Below are 16,224 nucleotides of genomic sequence, written 5' to 3' on the forward strand. Positions count from 1 at the left end.
TTGACCCTAAAAATAAATTACAGAAAAACTATAAATAATATATATAGATATGGATATTCCTGCCTCCAAGAGGTGGAGTTTAATGCCCCTCCCCTTGAGTGTCCCGGACTCGGTGATTGGCTTCTAACTAATAGAGGTCTGAGAGAGAAAAACAGTAACTTTACAGTAGAGAAACCTGGCAGGCACCCCAAACCAGGTGATCAAGATAACATCCTTGAAGGTAAGTCATGTTGCTATCACGTACCCCCGGACACAAGTAAGGAGACGAATTTTATTCAAGCTTTTGCAGTAAGAAGAGCACCCCAGACCCAAAGATCCGAGCATCTCAGCCTGGTGGCTTTGCCTTAGGCTCTCACAGGGAGCAGGAGAAAAGTCACAGGTGGTCTGATTTACAGTTGGGATTGTCCTGCAGTTGGGGGAAGTCTCAGTTAGATGAACAGAAATGGTTAGCTCTGTGTCTGGCTAGTTTCAGAAGGACACACAGTTCTAAGCTCGGCCAACTATTCATGAGACAAAGAAAGGGAAGTCGAGAGGTCAGTGCCTGGCCTTCTTAGCAGGTTTAGGCAGAATGGGAAAGGCAGGTGTTTTTCCTGGTCACAGGTAAACAGGGTCTTCAGGGACTCCTGAGAAAGCAGGGACAGCAAGTCTGCTCTAAGCCACACGGGGAGGGTGGTCCTCTGTGGTGGGCTGTACCTGGGAACACAAAGGGTGGAGGAATTTCAGAAAACAGAGGGATGGGGTGATTTCTTAACTGTTGCTATGTTCTAGGATCACAGGACACAGGAAAAATTCAACACTGTCAGGCCCCAGTTTTGGTGAAAACCACGGAATATCGTTCATTGCTGAACAACTCAGAAGCGACTATAAACCCGAGGGTGGCAAAGCGGGGTCTAAGGAATGGTCTCTTGAGGACTCTTGTTTCATGTTGTTCCTGTAAAATCATTTGAAATTTCTGTTGAGAGGCACTGGAAAAGATCAGTTGTTTCAGAATCCTGGAGATCAGGTATCTTAAAAGTGGGAGGCCAGAGGGGCCGGCCTGGTGGCGTAGCGGTTAAGTTTGCACACTCCACTTCGGCGGCCCGGGGGTTCGCAGGTTTGTATCCCAGGCGCTCACCGACGCGCCGCTTATCAAGTCATGCTATGGCAGGCTTCCCACATATAAAGTAGAGGAAGATGGGCACGATGTTAGCCCAGGGCCAATCTTCCTCAGCAAAAAAAGGAGGATTGGCAACAGATGTTAGCTCAGGGCTAATCTTCCTCACACACACACAAAAAAAGCAGGATGCCAGAAATGAAAAAGAGAAATATTAATATAAAATGTTGTAGTAGGTAAAGAGACTGTGGCCTCTCTGTACCCTGTGAAAATTAGAGACAAAGGGCCAACCCAAGTGACCTAACGGTTAAGTATGGTGTGCTCTGCTTCAGCGGCATGAGTTCGGTTCCCAGGCATGGACCTACACCACTCATTTGTCAGTGGCCATGCCATGGCAATGGCCCACATACAAAAAAAGAGGAAGATTGGCAGCAGATGTTAGTTTAGGGTGAATCTTCCTCAGCAAAAAAAAAAAAAAAAAAAAATTAGAGGCAAAAAGCATACAAACTTAAAATTTTGCTAAGTAATTAATTTTCAGTATCTCTTATTTATAATGACCTATGTACCTAACGAACATCTATTAATTAACTCAATTTAGCATAAGTCTAAGGTTTTAAGTTACCTAAAGAGCTTGGAAACCATCTTCATACTATAAATCATAAGTACTGTTGAAAAAAGGTTGGTCTGAATAATGATTCAGTTTGGTTAAACAAAAATTTACATTTTTCATCTCTGAAACATCTGCTGGACACAATGCTAGTTTATTCAATCAGAAAACCTTTATAAATTTAGGAAGAATAGACCCAAGTAGAATAAAAATGCATGCTCCCTATTATACTTGACACTGAAAATACAGCTGTTTTTATTAAACCAGCAATATTAAACTAGTCTTGTTCGCCAAAAATTTACCTAAATTATGTAAACTTGAATTTTAAAAATCTTTTGAGTTAGTTTCTATAAGAATACCTTTTTTAAGCATTTGAAAATATTGGAAGTTCAATTTCCTTAATTTCTGGGAATTTTAGAACTAGTCAATCTGTATAAGTCTTTATTTATCTTTAAGCCAATCAGAATAGAAGTCCCTTTAAGAAATTTTATAGTCCAATTTCATAATATCATCCAAAGGTAGGAAGATATTACACACTCACAGACACAAAGACATACAGACAGGCACTCAGTTGTAAAACTTCAGATATGGGTCAGTTCAAATGTTTTCCCTCCTTCTCCTGCTTGGCGCTTCCTTATTCTCCACAGGCATTTTCCTGACAAATCACTTGCGTGTCTGATTTCATCTTGGCATCTGCTTCCCAGAGAGCTCAACATGACCCACTAAGAAAAACAAGAAAGCTTCCCCTTGGGCTCCTCCAGACTCCATTGATCTATAGCAAGTGGGTCATTTTTCTGGAATGAATGGTGACATTCAAGTCAGCTTAACATAAGGCAGAAAAGCAAGGATTCTTTTTCACTCCAGAAAATGAATGACCCATGGTGGCTACATGCAATAAAACTTGGGGATAATAGGAGGCATCGCCAAAGGCTGCAAACGCTTCGTATTGATTTAACACAGGCAGGCGTTGTTCTGCAAAACCACATAGATCTTAAATTCAGTAGATCAAAATTGTTTAAATTCCACAGATCTAGAAAAATCTTAATTGTTCTTTTTAGCTTAAAATATTTGCATGATTCATGCCAGGGTAATTCTTCCCAAGGATTAAAAAAATTTTTTTACATGTGATTTTCTTTATAATGCAAAGTAATTCAGATCCTAATTGAGAGAATAAACAGGCTCCATCTGTGGCTCCCTACACACCCCCTTTTCATACCCGAGCACTGTTTCCTCTCCAACACCATCTGTTGACATCTCCCAATCTAACTGAGAACCTTCTGGCCTGCTCTCTAACTCATCAACTAAAAATACTTAGTTTCACCACTTATAAGGAAATTATTTTGCCTCTTCCTGGAGCCAGAAACCACTCCTCGGCCTGCAACCCCTCCCCAGCTCACTGCCCGGCCCACCCCGTCTTGTCCCTCGTGTCTCAGTTCCTCCACGGGGAGCCTCTCCTGATCCTTCGCCTGAAGTAGCCCCTTCCCATCTTTTCCTCCTTGGCCTGTTTATTTTTCATGGCATTTATTACTAACTAAAATCCCTTTTCTTTGTTTGCTGCCTTAGTAATTATGGAGATGCAAACTAAAACACAGTGAGATACTATTTCCCAACCACTAAATTGGACACATTTAAAAAGGGTGACACTGTTAACTGTACGTGATGACATGGAGCTCCTGAATCTTTTAACGGCTCAGAGGATGTAAACGGATACAACCACTTTGGTAAACAGTTCGTCATAACCTAGTAGATGTGAAGATGTGTGAACCTTTTGACACAGCAAGTCCACTGTATATACTCTAGAGAAATTCCAGCCCCTGTATCCAGAAAACCTATCTCAGAATATTCATAGCTGTTTTTATTGTAATATCAAAAATGGGGAAAAAACACAATCCAATCAACCAGAATGGATACATTTGCTTAATACAGTTTTATGATGGGATACAATAAAGCAATGACAATAGGCCACAGTGAAACTTTCATAAGAATGAATATAACAAACAATATTGAGCAAAAAAGCAAATTGCAGAATATACACAGTATGATCCATTTACTTGAAGTTCAAAAATATGCAAATCAAAGCAATATCTTATTTGGCAGTATATTCATATCGAAGAAACTGTAAAGAAAAACAATGGAAATAATAAACAGGATGGGATTAGAGAAGGATCAATAGAGACCTTCAAACATACAGGTTAGTTTTCTTTCTTAGGCAGAGTGGTTACACATAGGTGTTCATTTGTTTTCATTCCTTACATCTTCTGTATAACTCACACACATTATTTTGCAAGTTTTAAAAGATAAAGCAAAATACTAATGTCAACAAACAATTGAGAAAATGGAATATAGCAACAACAACAAAAAGTGAGCCCTATCTGCTAGAAATTATTACGTAGGATACAGATGTGGGGGAGCAGAATTTGCCCACTCAAGATGTTTCTCTTTGGCATGACGATTATTTTTGGCTGGTTATATTTTTTAAAAACTGCAGACATGGGAAAAGCTCTGAAAACCAAGTAGAAGTTACCCTTTGTAAGAGACATTTACATTTGTAAGGGAAATTTCCGTTTGTAAAGGTGTCTCCCTCTCTGTACCAGGTTGAAGGAGAAGACCTTATCTCTAGAAACTCTTATCAATGCGGAAGGCAAGGACTTAAATGTGCATGATAACCTTACTCTTGTTTACTGTGCTCTTTCTGGTAATCTCCCATAACTGACTCCCCCCACCCCCAACATCCCCCTTTGTGTTTAGCTGAAGATGGTATTTAAGGTGGTGACCTCAGCCATTTGGGCAAGGAGCTCAGTTTTCCTAGGTTTCTCCCATGTATACATGTTATAAAGCTTTGTTTGATTTTCTCCTGTTATTCTGTCTCATGTAAATTTAATTCGCAGGCCAGCCCGAAGAATTTAGAGGGTAGAGGAATTGTCTTCCTCCTCTACACAGACAACACATTCAAATGTCCATTTTGTGCACCAGAGCCAAAGCTTTGTTTCACAACATCTTCACGATTTCAGTGAGACGTCTAGCTCTTGAAGCAGTGGTTCTCTGTTGCCTCCCTGCTGCCCTGTTTACAACAAGCTAGATACAAATAAAGGTACTTCTACAGTTTCTAAACCTAAAACGCGACATAGAATTCTGTTTCTTTTTTGACGCAAGCCACTTGCTTCTTTGTTTTGGAGTGGGACTGTGCTTGTTTCTATAGATATGGTCTCATGCCATGACGTGACCACACCTGGTCCCTGGTGTGCCACTGCAGGGCCTCTTAGGATCAGGTGACCCTCACAAAGACACAGAAACACTGAATCCACAGTAGCTGAGAGGCAATGACACGTCTGATCAAATGTGTGTGACTTCAGGCCAGCGGCTCCCTGGGTTAACCAACCCGGGGGGCATCTATGCAGTGGCCAGAAAAGGCACTTTTAAGAGAGAAAATACACACTACTGAAAATAATAAAAATTAAAATGCATAACTATCCTCATGGAAATTTAAATATGATTTTTGTATGTACAGATTGTTTTGCTAGCATAGTTGTAATAAAATAATCCTGAATATACATATGTATAACGTGTTCCTTTTTGTAAAAAACTATGAAGATTGCAGGTGTTTATATAGAATAAACAGAATGATTGCATTTTACAGCTGGCATTCACACTCTCCACCTCACACACTAGATGGAGAAACATGGTCAGAGAGATCAGGTAATTTCCTGTCAGTCCGACACTGAGCCAGGACCAGAACCCAGATCCTTCTGACTCAGTGCTGTTCCCTCCTCTTCACTGTACGGCCTGTCTGCAGAGGTTCAGGACCCACAACAGTACCACTGTGTACACTGTGTGTCAACACCCTGTCCTTTGTGATCAACGCTCTTACTTATGAAGCTTACTCAAGTGTCCAGCACGCAATTTCCCGCGGTCGTTGCACGCCTCTATGTCACTTGCCCAAACCCACAGGAGGGTAAACTAAGAACCTTCCCCAAACCCTGGACTGTAGAGGTAGACATCCCAGGCAGTGTGACGTGTTCCAGAACAAAGAAACTCTTACGATTTATCGGTATTGGTATTTTAGTATTGGTATTGTATTTGGTATTATTTATTGGTATTGGACTGCAGTGGCCCTGTTGGATTCCCTACAACCTTAAATTTCATATTCTTAATGCGAGGGTCTGCACAGCAGTTTAGAAAACAATGTAAAGATTTCAGTAAATTAAGACAGTTTAGCAAGATCTGCAGTGATTTTGTCTGCTCCTGTTTGCTACTTATTGATTTCTTGTGCTACAAATAAATCATATCCCTTCATTTTGGTGTGAAATATCAATGCTATGCAAGAATGTTGGAATCAGATAATTCCAATGTCTCTGACATCTTGGTGTTAGCATCCACTGAATGTCTTTTCTCATATATATTGTGATTGTCTTGGTTCTTATAATGATGAGTCATTTTCAATAAAAATATGGATGTTTTGGGTATTACATTATGAGACTCTGGATGGCCTGCAATCTCAAACATCTCAAACCATTTGTAGTTCACTAGAAATGCAGAAAGAATTTGGGAAAAACAAAGATTCAACTGGGCAGAAGTCGTTGGAGCGACTTGAAAGACTAGAAAATAAATCACTAGCTTTTAAGCATGTGTAGGAATTACATAAATGTAGAGAAGGAGGGACGACATTCCACATTGGAGAATAACATGAGCAGACGTGAAGGAGGTGTCGGGGGAAGAGGGAGAATCCCCTTCTGCCCTTTTCCTTAAGGTTCTTATGGCTGGCCAAATAATTAACAAGACAGGTTAGCAGGAGAAAATAATACCAAGTTTAATAACATGTATACATGGGAGAAAGCAGGGACACTGCGTTTCTCAACACAATAGCAGAAATTCTCATCTTAAATACCAATGTTCAGCCAATGACAACAGAGGATGTTGGGGGTGGGGGGAGTCAGTTACAGGAGATTACCACTAAAGCACAGTAAACAAGGGTAAGGTTATTATGCAGATTTAAGGCCTCACCTTCCACATTCATAAGCCTCTAGAAATGAGGCCATCCCCCGCTCTTCCCAAAACAGAGAGGGCGATACCTTTACAAATGGAGATTTCCCTTATAAATGTAAACGTTTGTCTGGCAACTCCTTGCAGGGCCATCCAGAGAATGTGGCCAGAGAGACAGAACTTCCGATAAGATGGGCTTGTTGGTGCCTTTCCTATTGTAACATTTATCCTACATTATCTTTACAGCCATCATGATAGATCTGTTCCAGGAAAGAGCCACCATGTCAAATTCTTTAGGCAGTTAGTGGGGGAGGTCAAATGTCCCTCAGAGAAAACAATCAAGGTAAAGAGATATATTTTAGGATGGCCAAATCTTGATCTCCCACAGAGGCAAAGAGCGTGGCATGAGCGAGGGATGGGGCCTCCCTGTCTGTGGTGGAAATGGTGTGTGTGGGAGCAGGAGGCAAACATTTGAGTAAATGGAGGTAGGCAAGAACAGGGCAGGTTTCAGGAGCTAGACATCAGCATTTCCAGCGGATTCTAAAGGTGAAGGAAGCTGTTCTAACTATTGAAATGGGGAAAAGGCAAGAGATCAGTATTGGAAATAAAAGTGAATCCAGATACTAGAAAAGCAGCAGATGAGATTTAAGTTCAGTAGCAAGGTTGGCTTGAGGCAGAAGACTCTCGAAGGAGGAGACAGATGGAACCTGGAAATAAAGCTGAGGAGGAGGCGGGAAGCAGGCCCTTTCCAGAGGTTCTTCTCTGAGATGTTACCTGAAGCCTCCTTCCTCAGTCCTCCTTCCTCAGGCCTGTTCCTCACAGAGCTCCTCCTCACATCCTCCGCCACGGCCTCTGCTTCTGTGGTGAGCCGGGATTGGCGAGTTAAGGATAAACACAGCCATCATCTTTAGGACATTTGAATAAAGGGGATGAGAATGAGGAAGGAGCCAGATGTTTCTATCCTAGAAACCCAGGGGAAAGGGGCCGTCTCTGACCATAACACAGGGAAGATTAAAATATGAGGAGAAGAGAGAGATGGATTAGAGATGTCTTGAGTTGGAGGGGAGAACAAAATGCCCAGGGTAGAGCATATGGAGCCTCCACCTCAGAAGCCACGGAAACTCCTCATGACTGAATGGAAAGATGTTAAGATGGGCAGCTAGGGCGGACCCCAGGCAGATCAATCTGGGCAAATCCCCTGCCCACCTAACCCCTCCTCCTTTATTTGTTTTTTCATTTCATATTTTTATTTGATGGAAAAAGTTGCTCTTGCTGCACAGATTAAAAACAAAAAAAAATGACTCAAAATGTTTTCAGTGATGTGAGGAATATTTCAGAGAGACTCACAACCTCATTGGGGGCAGAAGAGAAAATTTCTTTCAATCCCTCCCCTTTCTTTCCAGGAATTCCTCACACAGTCTTCTCTGAGTCCTGAACCATCAGAACTCCCCTCGTGCCCCCGCCCTGCTCCACACAAGGCTCCAGGTCCTTGAACTCAGGGTGGGGAGGTACCAACCCTCCTTCTCATTCCCTCTCACCTCAAATCCTCTAAAACCTGGGGACCAGGAAAACTCCCAGACAGTACCACTTCTCTCAACAGGGGCAAAGAAATGTCATTTTTGGTCACACCTAATCATACAGTAATGGTTGTTATAAATGGTATTGAACCCATTCTTAAAAAAAAAGATGTATATATATATATATATGTTGCAAATCTCCCATCCAAACTCCTTCAATCTCTTCTTTCAGAAAAATCTTTCTTAATGATGTGAAAAGAATATAGTTTAAAAACCTGATTTATTGTTTTTTCTGCTAGATGCATGACCTCATTGTTTAGCTATTCCTACTAAGGCTGAATTCTTCCCTCCACATCTGGCCTCTCAGTCAGCAACACCTTTCACCAGCCCCGCGATGTATCCTGGTGATGCACACAACCAAGTGTCATTCCTGGAAAAATGTGGCTTTTCAATTATTTTCTAGTGCAGGAATTTTGCAACCAGATTTCTAAAATACATGGTGAAATTGGTTTCATCAGTAAACTCTAATAATTGATCTTAGGTTATGAATACAAAATTATGAATAACCATTAATTAGTCCAGTTTAGTTTACTAATATCTAATCCTCGGCAGTATGTAAAAACTAAGAATACAGGATTGCATATTACATTTTGGTATCAATTTTTAGCTTTCTTGAAGACTGTCTTGGTTCTAGGACAAGGCCAAATTTTTTTGTGTGTGTGTGAGGAAGATCAGCCCTGAGCTAACATCCATGCCAATCCTCCTCTTTTTGCTGAGGAAGACCAGCCCTGAGCTAACATCTATTGCCAATCCTCCTCCTTTTTCTCCTCAAAGTTGTATGTCATAGTTGCACATCCTTCTAGTTGCTGTATGTGGGACGCCACCTCAGCACGGCTGGACAAGCGGTGTGTCTGTGCGCGCCCGGGATCCGAACCGGGCTGCCAGTAGTGCAGCGTGCGCACTTAACCTCTAAGCCACGGGGCCAGCCCCCCAGGCCACGTTTTAAAAACAAAAGCTTTAGAGCAGTGTTTCTCAAACTTTCGAGGACATGAGAATCAGTGGGGGCCCCCGGCCCCAGAGATTCTGGTCTGGTGGTTTGGGGCGGGGGCAGGGAATTTGCGTTTCTAACAAAAGATGCTGTGGATGCTGCAGTCCGTCAGACTACACTTGGAGCAGCGCTGCTTTCTAAGATTCCCTGTTTATTTCCACCTTCCTTACTGTTATGCCTTCCGTACCTGCTCATCAGAATCACTCATGAAGATATAACTAAAGAGAGGTAAGTTGTAAGAAATTTTGCTCCCTTTAATTGCTGTTGAATTGCATCCTTGGCTAAACTACTCCTGGTCACAAGAATAGAAAATAAACTCCTTAATTCTAATAGAACATCAAGAATTAAGAATGGGCAGTTTGAATGAACAAGATAGTCTTGGTACTTCGGGGCAGCCCTCAAGTAAAGAAAATGCAGGGACTGTGTTGATGATGATGTTGTCATGGCAGAGTCAGCTCCCTCACCCCGACAGAGGTCAGTGCAGCAACACTGGCTGCTGGTAGCCTTTCTCTCATCAGCCCTTACCTGTAACAGGCTTGGATAACAGAGGGATACCAAAGATGAGCTCTCCCTCTCCTGGTTTGCCCAATCTCTGTTTAATTTGAATATTTAGTTTATCCAAAAGTCATATTGATTTAAAAGACGTTTATACTTTTCTAAGCTTTGAAAATTCTCATTGATGAGGATCCCTTGAGAGACATGACCGCTCCTCAGGGCCAATGACTGACACTCCCCAGCCCCAGGTCCATGCCGGCTGTTGAGAAGAAACACCAATGCCTTACCTCGTGGGGCCTGTCCATAGGGCAGCTTGCAACATGGCAGCCGGCTTCTTCCACAAGTGAGGAAGAGAGGGAGAGCAAGGTGGATGCCACAGTCACTTTGTCACCTAATCTTGGAAGTGATATCTCTAAACATGCTTCTGTTATATGCTGTTTTCTAGAAGCAAGCCAGTAAGTCTAGCCCGTATTTAAGGAGAGGGGGATTACACAAGGGCGGGAATACAAGCAGATAGGGGTCCTCAGGGGTCATTTTAGAGGCTGTCTACCATAAGAACATTTTTGAAATTCTTTCTAAATTCACAAGATGAGCCAGTCTCCACAATTTATTCTTCATAAAATGTCTCTGGTTAGTTTTAACATTAAACCAGCACACACTGTGATGATCCTTCATTACTGGCTTATCACAATAGTCAATTTTTCTAAGTTGGGTAATGCAGTTGAAATTTTTTTTTTTTTAAAGATTTTATTTATTTTATTTTTTCCCCCCAAAGCCCCAGTGGATAGTTGTGTGTCGTAGCTGCACATCCTTCTAGTTGCTGTATGTGGGACTCGGCCTCAGGATGAACGGAGAAGTGGTGCCTCGATGCGCACCCGGGATCCGAACCCGGGCCGCCAGCATCGCAGCGTGCACACTTAACCACCAAGCCACAGGGCCGGCCCTGAAATTTTTGATCACTCCAAATTTAATCATTTGTCCCCTCTTTTTCCTATAGAATTTTTTTCTAAAGAAGATTTAAAAAAGTTTAGAGGCCAATTCTGTACTTAAATGTATACTTTTATAGATCTTAAAATTTTAAAAAAGCATTTTCTATTTTAGGGTGTTTAAATGCTCATCAGAAACTTATTCATACTATGCGTTTGCTTACGAAACCTTTCTTTCAAGTTTGAGTACATAGTTGAACTTTCAAATACTAATTTGGCAGAAGTGAAATGGTTAATTTGGACAAATTCACGTAGAATACCGGGTCATCGGTACCTGGCATGGAGCTCACACTTCATAAACCCGCAGGGCCCACCTGAGACTGGGGAGTCAAGATGGGGTTTCTCCCTCCCAGGGGGACCACGGCTCCGTGGCTGCAGATGGGGCTGGCCCACGAGTTCCTGCTCTAAAAGTGCAGCTGCCTTATCTCATTCGAACTCCCCAGCAAAGAGCTATATTCTAGGTATTTTTGCTTCTTACCTTCACCCCAAAGGTATGCAGAAGCTTGCAGAGAGTTTTCCGGGAAGACACACCTGTTCCTTCTGCGTGTACTTCACTCAGGTGGCGCTGCTGCCTATAAAAACCTTTGAGCTCGGGAAAACTCGGCCTGTGTCAGACTTCAGTCTCTGAGCTCACCTGAGCTCTACACGGGTAGCAGTGAGGGGAGAGGAGGTGGTGTAGGGACGATATCCTGCGTGTGAACATGCCCGCACTCAAGGGTCTCCTCGGCCTCTCCAAGCCTCAGTCTCCTCTTTAGTAAAAATGAAGTCAAATAGTGACCTTGAGTAAGGCAAAGTCTCAGATGCAACACCCAAAGCACAAGTGGATAAATAAAGATCAGTTGGTCTTCATCAAAATTCAAACATATTGAACTTCAAAAGACACTGTTAATAAATGAAAAAACAAGGCATACTCTGGGAGAAAGAATTTTCAAAGCATATATATGATAAATGATTTGTATCTAAAATATATTTTAACAGCTCACAACTCAACTACCAGAAGACAAAAATGCAATAAAAAGTAAGCAAAATTTTGAGTAGACATTTCATCAAAGAAGATATATGTAGGAACAGCCAATAAACACATGACATGAGTCTCGATATTATTAGCCATCAGAGAAAAGCAAATCAAAATCACAGTGAGATGCCACCTCACAATCACGAGGATGACTATAATAAATAGATGGACAATGACAAGCACTGGAGAGGATGCGGGGAAATTGGAATAATTCCTGCTCATGGGAATATAAAATGATGCAACCACTGTGGAAAACAATCTGTCACATTTGAAAATTAAAACAAATTTATTATTTGATCCAGTCATTACTCTCTTAAGTATCCACCCAAGAGAAATGAAACTATGTCTGTACAAAAGACTTGCACATGAGTGTTTGTAGCAGCATGATTTATAATAGCCAAAAAATAGAAATAATCCAAATGCCCATCCATGCTACAACATAGAGGAACCTCAACTAGATTATGATAAGTAATTAAAAAAAAAAAAAAGCAGATTGTTAAATTCCACTTAAAGGAAATGCCCATAAAAAGCAAATCTATAGAGATGGAAAGTACATCAGTCATCACTTAGGGCTGGAGTGGGAATGAAGAGTGACTGCGTATGAACTGAGGGATCTTTACGTGGTGATGGAAATGTTCTAAAATAGGGTTGTGGAAATAGTGGCACAATACTACATATTTACTAGAAATCATTGAATTGTACACTTAAATTGGGTGGCTTTGTGGTATATAAATACATATAATAAACCAGATTTATTGAGATGTATATATGTATTTATATACAAATAAAGTAAAATAGTAACTTTCGGGGTTGCTGGAAGAAGTGGAGTTTGAGCGTAGTGTACGGGAGCTGGTCAAGGAATGGCAGCCGTCAGTACTGCTGTTGACTTGATTTCTGATTCTTCTTTGTCATCATTTCAACTTCTTAACTACTATGCAAGATTATTATCCTAGGAGACCAATCTTGTATGTATACTAAAAAAGTAGAGTAATAACCCTTCCTTTTTTTCCATGTTCTTGTGCCATTTAGATAAAAAATGAATATGAAGAAGATATGAAATCATTGCCTACTGATGGAATTATGTCCATGATTTAGCTAGGCCTTATCAACATTTGAAGCTATTCTTCCTAAATTCTAATCCAGAAGGGAAAAGCTCACTCATTTCTATTAGAAGTTTTCACTTCACAATGAAACCAAACTGTTTAACAGTATTTGCACCAACTGAATCTTAGGAAGCCATTTATATTTTTAAAACTTTGGTAGTTTTCTTTTATAATGCTCTCATGAAATATATATATATATATATAAATCCTTTTAGCTTACAGTCTATAATTAGAGATACAACAAGGACAAGAGAATAACAACTGAAAACCCAATAGCAGAATGATTTTTACAGGAACTTAATTAGGAACTTTGAGAGCACAAATTTTATTTAACAATTTATGTTTGCAAATTAAACTGTTAAAAACTATTGCATTTTGCTGCCCTTGTGTCTGTAAGAAGCATACTTTAAATAGTGAATGTAAAAAGCAAAATGGGAAAAAACTCTACCACTAATGCAGATATTTTGCTTTGCTTTATGTGTTCTCGAGCGCCTCTTCCAAGCTTTCTGCCTGCTTCTTGTCATTGTTAGTGGGTCATTCTCTGCTACAGTGGAGAAAAGCAGTAAGAAAACACCAATAAAACCAAATTTTTGAAAACAATTTTAACAAGAAAAGAAAAGTAATGCTAAACAGCTAGAATTTTGTGTCATTGCGGAGTTACTTAGCTCCTTGTTAGACAAAGGCTGGAAATCACCATGTTCTTCAGATTTCAGAATAAGCCATGGTGGTGCTGGGTGCAGACAAGAAAATCCTCAAGTTGCTGAAAATCTTCTTTCTGTTTTACTTAGATAAACTCTGGGATCATCTGTGATTTTAAGAGATGAGAAAATATACTCCAAATAGAAAAAATTAAGAAAGTTAAAGCAACAAGAACATATACTACACAGTGGGAGGCACTGGGCAAAATTTAGACCAATCTGGCCATTTAGGAGCAGGAGGAAGAGGAGAGTGGGTATGGGGGAGGTGGTGTCCACTTCCTGCTGACACCAGGAGCACTCGTGAGTTTAGGTCTAAAGCTCTTCTGGGAGAGGAGAGGAGACCCTGGGCCTAACAACATCCTTCGACTGCTGGTCTCCATCCCCAGGCCTATTGCAAGGAAGCTTCCAAGGAACTGTCCTGCTGGCTGACTCTGTAAGGACGTGTAACTCACCCTCTCTTCTGGGTGTGATGCTGTCTTGTTTATTCGTTTTTTGTTTTTCCTGGACATTTACTGTTCTATCTGTTCAGTGTTCCTTTTTGGGGAGAAACTTCCTACCCCGTTCATCTCTGAATTTCCTGTTCACTCTCTGCAGCCCCTTCCATCCACATGATCTCCACTGAAGGTGCCATGTTCTTAGCTGACACATCCCCAGTTGATTCATCCAGGGATGAGCGTCTTACACAAGGTGGGCTGATCACAATTCTCCCCTAGGAATTCAAAATGCCTCACTTCCCCACCCCCATCTGATTCATCTCCTGAACAAAAAACATGAACTTAGGTGGCCACCTTCACTGAAGGAACAAGAAAGCCACCCAGAGGGATAGGAATAAGGCACACTCACAGAGGGAAGCAGAAAAAAGAGAAAACAATCTCTTTTTATTTGTTTGTTTTAGCACATTCAAGTTGGGTTACTACAACATTTTTGAAAAGATTATTACCTGACACATTTCTAATACCAAGATTATAATTGTAGTAAATGTCCATTGGGCCCACCCCCTCTTCTTATAGATAGAAGTGTTCACTTTAATTTTAAAACTTCAGCTGTGCTCTCCATTTCAATATTGAAACGTTTCATGTTGAGGCTCACACTTTACTGCTGTTGAATGTTACATGGCTTCATACACTGAAGGACAAAGCTCTCAGAGAATTATGTTTAGACAAATGCCACCCTTCTCAATGACAGATAACATAAAAAAAAATCACCTACCTTGCTAATCTGCATTTGACATATGATGTGAATAAGAAATAACTTATGCTGTTTGCTAAGATTTTTGGAGTTTTCGTACCACAGCACGACCTTACCTCTCCTCAGTGGCATGAATGTTTTTTTTCCAGAGCATGAAATATTTTATCGTCCTGAAGTGTTTACATATCTGACTTCCACCTTAGACAGAGAGGCAGCCTTATTCATTGGTTTATACTCAAAACTAAGTCAGACGTACACAGTAGAACCTTAATAAATGTTTGTTGAATGAAATAGATTGGTTAGGGAGTTTTTTCCCCTAACATTTTCAGGATTTCTTAAGAATTTGATAAATTTCTACACATATTGAACATCCATTTCTTATAAATACTCAAGTTGTCATTGTTCTCACTTCACTCAGTTCACTGTTATATTTTCTATGTATTTTTTTCCAGCTGTGTATTTTATTTTTCTTTACATATTTGTAGACTTTCATGTTTCCTCTCTTCCAGAGAGTCTTAATTCCCAAGATAGAATTTGCTCGTCCTCATTCTTATAATTCTCAGGGTCACAAGCCTCTTCTTAACTCTCCCCACTCCGTCTTTGTCCTCCATAATCCTAGTCAACAAATTCCAGCTCTGTTTGGTTTTGAATCCTTCAGAGTGTGTTGCTGAGTTTCTCCTGCTGGTGGCGCTCTCCTGGGAAGCGCCTCCCCTCCTGCCCTGGAGTTTGAGCGTGACCTTTATTGAGCGCGTTTAGGCGAGACGCCCTGCAGGACACGCCCACCTCCTCCCGGATCAACTCCCCGCAGCCCCTCTAAGGTATTTTCTTTGTGCACATCCTGAAGTCCACCGTCTTCTCAGGAAGGTTTCCCTGCTAATACTCTGTTCTTCCTATAACCATCCCTTGGCCTTCCCCTCTGCTCTGCCACCTTCTCTGCGTCCTTTTACAGGTTTTCCTTTGTGGCTTTCAAAACTCTTTTCTTCTCTGGGAGTGTTTCTTTCCCACAGTATTTCAATTAGAGTTGTCAGAATTCGGAGTTCACCCTCTGTCCATTTTGGGGGGGAGGAGGGGCTATCCTTGTTTGTCCATTTGTCCTGTACTTCCGTTAGTTTTTGCCTTGCATATTTTGAGACAATATTAGGTGCATACGTGTTCCTTGTTGGATCTTCCTGGTGCATTGAACCTTTGTCGTTATGTAGTAATCCCCTTTATCCATAGAAAGATTTTTGTGCGTTAAAGCCTATTGGGGGGGAGGGGGCGGGATGAGAAAGGCAGAAAAAAGAAATCTGATCTTTCATCCGCTATAATTCTGCCCCATGCTCCTTCACTTACACTAATTGGTATAATTGTTAAAGGTGATGCATGTTCTTTCTGCAAGCTGTAATATGTATACAGTCCATATTTTAAGCGATCTGACTATTCTAAAAAGAATTTAATTTGTGTTTCCATTGTAAACAATTTGGCCAAATGACCTTCTACTCTATGCAGTGACAA

Source organism: Ceratotherium simum, chromosome 29 (assembly GCF_057802395.1).
Source record: "Ceratotherium simum simum isolate JZ-2026a chromosome 29, ASM5780239v1, whole genome shotgun sequence".
In the NCBI taxonomy this organism is placed as follows: Eukaryota; Metazoa; Chordata; class Mammalia; order Perissodactyla; family Rhinocerotidae; genus Ceratotherium; species Ceratotherium simum.